Genomic DNA, 5,401 nt, shown 5'->3' with positions numbered 1-5,401 from the left:
GCCCAAGAATACTGGAGTGAGTAGCGTATCTCTTCTCCAGCAGATCTTCCTGACCCAGGAATTACTACAGCATCTCCTGCATTGCAGGTGGATTCTTTACCACCTGAGGTATCAGAGACGTCTACCAGAAAACCAACATGGAGGCCTCTTTGATAAATTGTGGGTTTTTTCCAGTGGAGTGTCTGTGTGAAACTGGATCCGTGGATAAATTGGATTCTCTAAAATGAGGTCATATAAATGGCTTGAACCACCCTTGCACAATCGCTGTGCTGATGGGGTAACAAGCAGGGACCCTTGCCATTTCCCTCGGCTCTCTATAAATAGAGATGTTTCAGCCCCAGACACATTCTGATAGCCAGTCACCGACATGAGGAGCCTGACGGCAAGAGGGCTCCTAGGAGGTAAGTGATGAGTGAGAACGTCTAAGGAGAAGGTATGGGAATCAATACAGAAGGAGGTGGTGGGTTTCAGAAGGCTGGGTTTTCTACTCACCTTGCATCAGCTCAAAGATCTTGTGAAAGCGGTGGATCTCCCTTAAACTCCATATTAACTACGGTTGACTGCTGAGCTCTCTGTGAGGAAGAGAACTTCCTCACAGACTTTAAACATGTAAATGGAACTTGGGAACTATAATGGAACACAGATCCTTCTCTTGCAGAAAAGACATTTTAAATAAGAGGTCTTTCAGGTTCCCCCTGCCTGCCTCCATCTGATTTATAGGTTTATAAATCACCTTGATTTATAGGGTGTTGCCACCCTCCATGCTGTGGTGTGGTGTGCTGCATTAATTCGTCAAGGCTTTCTGATCCCTGGCCCCCTGGGCGAAGCAGAGATGTTCGTCTGTGTTCATTGCTGTTAACCCACACAGAGGGAACCTCTCGGATTTACACAGGAGAACGATATTGTCCCAATTCCATTTCAGAAAACTGACCCCCCACTTTTGTCCATTTAGAAATCCGAATCCACAGATGGGCAGCATGGACGCCTACGAGCAGGTCCAAAAGGGACCCCTGAAGCTGAAAGGAGTCACAGAGCTTGGCGTGACCAAGTGGAAGAAGAAAAAGGACACAGACAAGGCAAAACTCCTGGAAACGATGGGGAAAATCCAGAAGAACCAGGAGGAGGAGCTGAGGCGCCACCTCGATAAGCGGACCCCAGCCCAGGTGGCCTTTGAGAAGGTGCGGGAGAAGCGACAAATGGAGAGGATCCTGAATAAAGCATCCAAAACCCACAAGCAGAGAGTGGAGGGCTTCAACAGACACCTGGACACACTCACGGAGCACTATGACATTCCTAAGGTCAGCTGGACCAAGTAGCCGCCCCACCCAGGAGATGGAGTATTGTCCAGGGGAAGCAGGAAGCAGAGTTGGGGTCATCTCTGGAGCCTTTGGAAACAGTCTTTTACACACATCCTTTTGAGCCTTCTGCTGAGCCAGTGGTTATCAAAGTAATGGGCCCTTATTCTGGAACCGCATTAAAGAGAGACGGCCCTTTAAATTACAAAAAGAAAAAAGCAACATCAATGTGCAATGGTTCATGCAGCCTCTGGACGTGTGTATTCACTAGGAGACCCACTGGGGAGAAGCCCTACGGCTGTGATCTCTGCCCCAAGAAGTTCCCCCACAACTCCACGCTGCACGGTCACCAGAGGACCCACACCCAAGAGAAGCCTTTCTGCTGTGAGCACTGTGAAAAAGCTTTCAACCACAGTGGGAACCTCAGTGGTCCCACTCTGGGCTCGAGCTCTACATGTGCCCTGAGTGTCACCTGCCTTCTGCTCCCTGGGTTCTCTCACATCCCACCAGGAAACCCATTCTGAGCCACTGGCCCAGGACCCTGCCCTCAGGTCCAAGTTGTTTCTGCTTGAAGATGGAAATTCACAATGATTTGTCACTTCTGTAACACAAAGGGTGGATGACATGAGAAGAGCTTCAGAGGATATTGGGTCCAGGGGCTTCCATTTACATGAATGAGGAGGATATTTGAGTGATGGCTTATGGTTCCCTTTGGATTTTGTTTCCTACTTTAGTGTAGTCTGTTTCAATCAGTTTTTGCTTTCTTTTGTTATTCTTTTACTCAAAGCATTTCTCATTAGTTATCAGAACTTCATCATGAAACTGAGCCTACTGTTGACTGCCTTCCTGTTAGGTGGGACTTCATGTAAAACTGCATGTTCCTGGCACAGAGGCCAGGCTCTGGCGTGGAATTTAAATTTGAATAAACACATTTTTGTCAAAGAGTGTCTGGTATCTTCTAAGACTTTTCTACAGGGAATAGGTGATAGCCGTGGTTTTGCCTACATGGCTATTACTATGCTGAGGTAGATTGACTCACGCCATACTTGTTCGGGGATTTCTTCCCAAGGTGTTTTGAAAAAGGAAGGATTCCGAAAGTGATAGGTGTCATTGTTTTTTCCTATTGATGTACAACTTCTACTCTGTAAAAAGCCTACTAGAAATCGGGTCTTCTCACACCTTAGCCCATCGGATGATTTTAGAAAAGCCTTTGAAGACTTATCTCACAAGAACAGAAAGAAGACAGGAGTCAAACCAATGTGGCTCCCACCATCATGTCTATGACTCCGTCAAACTCTCCAGGCAGTGAGACCAAAAATTCAAGAGATCATTAAAACCGGTCCGTTCACCCCAAAATGCAGTCCCCAAAGTCCAAAATCAATGAAATCCAAAAGGAAACCGAGGGATTTCCCTAGCGGCCCAGCGGGTGAGCCTCAGCGCTCCTCTGCAGGTGGCGTGGTTTCCTTCCGCGGTCTGGGAACTGAGACCGCACCTGCCCCCTGATTGGCCAAAAACAGAAAAAAAAAAATACACAGAATCTGTCTCTAAATCACTATGGAGACCTCTTTAGTAAATCGTGGTTTCTCCTGAGCGAGTTTCCATGGGCAATCAAATCCCTGTGATTAAGTAAAGTGGGATTAGCTAGAATGGTTTGCCCCGCCCTCAACGAATCCATGCGCGGATTGGGTAACAGGCCGGGAAGTCCGGCATTTCTTCCAGCTCCATAGAGAGACGTTTCTCCGCGGACCGAGTTTGAGAGCAAGTCCCCGACTGAGGAGGACAAAGGCGAGAAGGCTTCAAAGAGGTAATTGATGGGAAATGTGTAAAGAGAACGCTCCAAAGTCAGGACCCGTGGAAGTGGGTTTCAGTAAGTCCTGGCTTTCTGTTCACCTTGCATTCGCTCAGAGACCGCGTGAAATCCACCGATCTCCCTCCGGCCACACGGGAACTGTGGTTCATTTGTGGAATCTTCTGTGAGATGAGATTGTTTCCACACTCCATGGTGTCGTGTGGTGTGCTTCATTTTTTCAACAAGGGCTTTAAAGCACTGCCCTGTGGACAGTTTTGACCACACAGTTTCTTGTACTATAAGATGGATGTCGGAGGAATAAGAGAATGGATTCTTGTCCCTGGTGTGAAATTCTGAGGGGGGAATAATGTCCAGTATTGGGATGAGGGATGGTAGGGTGGATGAAAATAAAACTAATTGGCTGCATTCGTTTATCTTTTCCCCCCCATATTTCTGAATACTGAATCTATTACTGAGGAAAAGCAAAAGGAAATTCCTTTCCATCGGGGTCAGTTGTGCACCCACTTCTAGACAATTTGCCCAGAGTCCTACTGAAAAGCTCTACAGTCGGTATGGCTGAGAACCAGACAAGGGGTCGTGGCCCCTTCGCGGACACCCCCAGAGCAGAGTCGCCAGCGTCGGCGCCACACAAAGACACCCGAAGGGAAAACCCCAACTCCGACCGTGAAGAGTTGCGAGTTCGCTTCAGAACGTTTAGGAGCTCGGACGAATCCGACCGGATCAAGGCTCTGAGGAGGCTCCGTGAACTCTGCAGTCTGTGGCTGAGGCCGGATCTTCACACCAAGGAGGACATGGTGGACAGGCTGGTGCTGGAGCAGTTCGTGATGTGCATGCCGCCGGACATCCAGGTCTTAGTCAAAAGTAGTGGTGCCGAGACTTGTAAGGATCTGGAGGAGGTGCTGAGAAAGAAGCAGAAACTGCAGAAATGGGTGAGTGGGACCCTAGTGACCCTGTGAGACAGGGAACGGTGGCATGAGGGGCTGCGAGCTGGGAGATAAAGCAGAAGGATCAGAGGGCTTGGCTCTAAATCAGTGATTCCCACAGGCGTGAGACCTTGGCCTGTGGCATCACTGGAGATGTTTCTTTGGTCCTCACTTTGAGCGTGTTGGTCTTTCAAATGTCATTCCCAAGAGGTGGGCTCCTAGAGTGGGATACACAATGAATACCTTTTTGGATTTTGTGAAGGGAGACTGATTCTATCTGAATTTTTCCTCACAGGCTGGTGTCCGTGTCCAAGGCGAGGATTTTTTGATGCCAGTCTCGGGTGTTGAGATGTTAGGATCTGAGGTCAGTGAGGGGCACGGTGAAGGAGACCGAGCCAGGGAGCCTCAGTCTACAGTCAGTGTGGTCCCTCCAGACGAGGGCCAGCCGGAAAGGCAAGACAGGCAGCATCTGCCAGGAGCCAAGGACCTTTCGACGGGGCAGGTGAGTGTGATGTCCTGACCTCCAGTCTGGGAACAGGTAGAAGAGGGTCGGATGGGCGTGGCTGCAGAAGTAATTGGGAGAACTTGGCAAAGGACAGGAATGGACCCACTGCCTCCAGGAATTCCCATGGATGCATTCAATTCCCGGCCGTTTTCCGTCCAGTGTGAGAATGAAGACAGTCCATCTTTCACAGTCCTTCACCATGAAAGCTTGTGGCCTAAGGATGAGGGCAGAGGAGTCCTGTTTCCACGGGATGCTGCTGGGTCGGTTCATCAGGGGTAAATGAACTCACAGCTGTTTCACCCATGATGGATTTCGTCAGACGCACTAATATTGGGGGATATTGTAAACACCTTGAATTTATAACAAGTTCCCCGTTGGAGTCATTTTCCTCCTCAGATTTTGGAGTATGCCTGGAGACAGTGGATATTTTGGAAATGTGAATCGGGGGAGGAGATGCTACTGACTTCTCACGAATAGAGCTATATAGTATAAAATAGAGCTATACAGTATAACAGCTATACTGCTTATCATCATATTATGCCCCAGGCCACCTTCCATGATGAAGACAAATCCAGGCAAGGTATCAAAAAGTGGTGATGTCAGGAGCCCTAGAGCCAGAATCCTCTGCTTTCAGATTCAGGGCCTGGAGAATGTGAGATGAGGTGGAGAGATATGTGCATAGATAATTGGCAGTGCCAGCTGTGAAGTCTGGACTTTCGCCAGAGGTGGTTGGTATAGATCAAGGACAGACATGGGAATCAGAAGAGGACTGCCAATCAGGGTGATGGGAAGCAGTCAGGGCATATCCCCCAAACTGATATCCAGAAAGCTGGAGTGTGAGATCAGGGTACGAGGCGGGTGGGGAAAG

General features: G+C 48.8%; 1 pseudogene; it reads left to right on the top strand.

The window, feature by feature from the left end:
• The first annotated feature begins 977 nt into the window (after positions 1-977).
• Positions 978-1,316, top strand: LOC104983059 (annotated as a pseudogene).
• Positions 1,317-5,401: the final 4,085 nt, after the last annotated feature.

Source organism: Bison bison, unplaced genomic scaffold (genome assembly GCF_000754665.1).
Source record: "Bison bison bison isolate TAMUID 2011002044 unplaced genomic scaffold, Bison_UMD1.0 scf7180017861129, whole genome shotgun sequence".
NCBI lineage: Eukaryota > Metazoa > Chordata > Mammalia > Artiodactyla > Bovidae > Bison > Bison bison.
Note: the sequence above shows the minus strand (reverse complement) of the source record. Positions and strands in the feature narration are given on the sequence as shown.